Genomic DNA, 3,958 nt, shown 5'->3' with positions numbered 1-3,958 from the left:
ACCGGGGGCTCCCTGATCTTTTAGATAATTAGAAAATAATTAGACAAATAATATCCAAAGGGTCAATTTCTTAGGGTTTTGTTTCATGTATGTTCATTAAGTTACATTCCCACTTTGAAGTTAATGGGAGTCTCTTTACCTACACCACTGTAGAGTGTGACCCAAAATTGTGGACACCACCATGTAGATGAATAATTTTGCCAGTTTCTCACCAATAAAATCCTTGGGGATATTTGGCCAGCAAGTGACTCCTAATGGTGATGTTAAAAATCTCATTTATATCTAGCAAGAAAAACAGCTACATTTTCATTTCAGAGCACATGTGATAAACACACCTTTGGAAACTGATGCTCAGCTCACCTGGAGCTGGATTAGGGACTATTTTTATTGGCAAGGCAATTGATTATGCCATGCAGGAGCTGCTCTGAATTTCAAAACTTGACGTCATACACAATTTTACAAGTGTAAAAAGAACCAAATGACCTTTCACATTTATTTTTTTTCAGACCCTCTCAAATGTGGAGATGGTCCAGATGTCATAAAACTCAACAAGGGTGTGTCAACAGGATGTGTATTGTGATAGATGGGTTTATGGTGTGGAGGCTGGGAGGACAGGGAAGGGGTGGCAGAGCTGCTGGGGAACTGCTGGAGTCCCCACCTTGGGATGCTGCGCAGAAAGCACGGTCCAGACTGCAAGCTGCAGGGGGGCACTGCTGGGCTAGGCACAGTGGAAAGCGTCATGAGTGACAAGAAAGGGATGTCCACTGTGGGTGCATCTCTCCGTAGCTGTGGGGTGATCAGTTTGTAGGGAGGTTAGGTGGGGGGAGAAGTGGATTCCTCACCTTCAGGACAGAAGTCAGGTGGAGCAGCATCTCTAGAAAGTAGCAAAAATTATTAGAGACACGGTGAACGGATGTGGATAGAGCACAGCATGAAATGGAGTCAAACTGCAAGAGACAACAAGTGAAAATTGGGAAATCCTGAACTGGGATTTTGCTTAAATGATGTGCTACAATAAAAGCTATCTCAGTTGTGGGATCTGAGATGGAAGTTGACATTAAGAGTCCCAGAAAGCTAAACATTTCCTTTCCTCTGGTCTTTACACTAAATTTATCCAAGATTTTATTTGAAACCAGAACAGCACAGAAAGGAATATCTTTTTCTGACTCCCTTTCACTAATCCTCAGAAAATAACAGCTATGGCCCTACAGTCATTCAAGATGTTACTGACTTAGAGGATTTGTGTGTCCATATAAGTGTGTGTGTGTGTGTGTGTGTGAGCAGGTATGTGAGACAGTCTATACTCCCATCTCTAGTACAAAGACCGATATTTCTAAGCTGTCAAATTTCAAAAATCTGTGAAGTAGAGAAAATATTTCCTTGTGCATGGTGCAGAGAGACCCTTTTGGGAAATAGAAAGGTTTCAGCAGGATGTCACAGGTATGAAGACAGATGTTTCAGCTGTCCTTCTGAGCCTGTTTCCAGGTATTTAAGTGTACTCTTGTACTACTTGTACTCTTGCTAAGAAAAGCCTTGAAAGCTTGAAGTGGGCAATGGTACTTGCAGCTGCCAAACAGGCTGATGCAGCTGCTGGGAGGCAGAAATAGTCTGTGGGACAGGGTGCAGCATGGTGTCTATTTCTTCTACCAGCCAAGCAGTCCATCCTTGGATGTGAGATGACTTGGGAACCCTTGGTGTCTTGTGATGCTTCCCAGTGAGTTGGAGAGCAATGCCGGGCATAAGCTGCTGTCCTCAGTGAGCTATTCAAGTCACAGACAAAAAGAGGATGAAAATAAATCTTGACTCTCCACAATGGGCTGGTGGGACTGTCCAGTTAACTTAACCCGGGTACAACGTTACAGTCAGCTGGCAATGGTGGAGCCTTATTGATCCCCTAAAGAGCCCTGAAAAAAGTTATATTGAAATAAACCTGACCAGAACCTACGCCAAAGAAGGTTTCCACTGGAACACATTATTTCCATGAATTGATATCTTCTTACAAAAAAATATCCCAGCGGTCTTCACTAGCTTTCCTATTTTATTTTCTGACTGTGTGAACCCAGAGCCTCCCAAAGCTACCCATTTGCCCATGTTTCCTCAGTCTGCCAAGCAAAACATCTGCAAAGCCCTTGGCTAAACCAGAACTTTCTGAAAAAATTCTTTTCTGTAATAAATGGAAGTACCCAATCACACATCCCAGCAAGCACTCGGTAATTTTCATTTTTTGAAATGTTTTTCATTTTTTGAAATGCTTTTCCATTTCATTTTTTGAAATATTTTGACTACGTAAGCATCCCTGTAAGACTCCATTGCCAACTTAGAGGCAAACAAGGATATTTCAGATACCACTATTCTTAATATGTCTGTCATGTATGTGTCCTAGAAAGGAGGAGGAGTGGTTATGAAGAGATCTAGGGATTCACTGAAGGGCAGAGAACAGTGCAGAGAGGAGACAGCCGCAGGACTATACAAACATACACCATTAGTTACAAGGTTCATGATGGGTTCCTCTCGTCTGATTTTGTGGAAGGTGTGCTGAGCCTTTGAAAGCCTGAAAACCACAGGAGCAAGGTATGATAAATGGTTTAACGATTACAGGACAGTACACCACATCACATGTTCTTGGTCCTTGGCCTGACCCAACTCCTGACCTGTTACATAACTGTAAGCAAATTCTTTTACTGTTCCAGTCCAAATCCTCCAGTCCGCATCCAGGCAAAACAGTCACTTCAGAGAAATTCTGTCTTGCTGAATGTTTTGTGGGTAACCGCAATAAAACTGTTTCCTTCATCTTGCCCGCAGTGAGTTCTTCTGGTACCACAGTCCCCTGAAGGGCAAGGCTAAATGTGGCACAATTTGGTGACAGGCTGTGATCAAAATCAAATCTAAGACCAGTGTATAGCAGTGGTGACCCACTTTCACTCTCTATTTCCTTCCCTCGTCTATGGTTCTCAAAAATGACTTGCCTCTAGCATTATCACTTCTTTAACTCCCAGCCTAGAAGATCTGCTGTGCCAGAGCACCCCATGACTCAGAGAGATCCAAAAAGCCTGAGCTTAGCAGCATGCCTACTGAACTGAGACAAATAAGATGAGCAGGTCAGTCTGACGAGCTAATCAGAACTCTCCTCTAGGAAAGATTATGCTTCCAGGACATACTCCACATATTGCAGAAAGCATGTGGAATAGAGCCAAGGCAGAGATACCAACTCCAGCATAACCCATGTTCTCTCAGTCTTGCACATCCTCAAGGACAGTTTGTCTTTTGATCTGATGCTGCAAACCTTTAGAAGTATAAAATCTATTCAATTCCCTTTCTTCTCAGTGGGGGAATGTTTCTTATCCCATCATTTTCTCTGGTACCAACACAGAGGATTCTGCAGCTGCTAAAAAATATCTTTCGAGTGCCCAAGACAAAGTACGTACAAGACAGGCCCTCTGATATTCCTCACATCTCCATGTGATCCCTTAAGGCCTGTATTTGTGACCCTAGTGAGTCTTGGAAGATTACTTAGCTATGGCTATAGAACTTCTCTGTCTTGGGCCTGAAGAGCACATGCTGTGACAGAAGAGCTGCAGACGGTACCTATTGAGTGTATGCAGCTTCACAAACATAATTTCAACTTCAATTCCAGTAACATTGCCTAGACAAACATCCTCAAGTCTGAAACTCACCATTCATCTACTTCTTTTTTTTCTTAATCACTGTATGGCACATTACTCAGTCTTGAAAGCACAAGATTGCTGTTGAAAGAACAAATAAACTGCTGATTTACATTCCCATATTTTCTAATCTGAGCTACTCTTACCTAAAGAACCATACCAACACTTACTGTTCATCAGTAGTTCTGTTCAAGTACAAAAAATACAGCATATTGGCTATATGGTGCTCTGGGACCGACCCACTGTTCAGACCTAGCAGCAGTCATATCCATTCCATGCATGGTTTGGCCCTGTGT

This window comes from Empidonax traillii, unplaced genomic scaffold (genome assembly GCF_003031625.1).
Source record: "Empidonax traillii isolate 1590-97213 ecotype Southwest subspecies unplaced genomic scaffold, ASM303162v1 scaffold119:size1479319, whole genome shotgun sequence".
Lineage (NCBI taxonomy): Eukaryota > Metazoa > Chordata > Aves > Passeriformes > Tyrannidae > Empidonax > Empidonax traillii.
Note: the sequence above shows the minus strand (reverse complement) of the source record.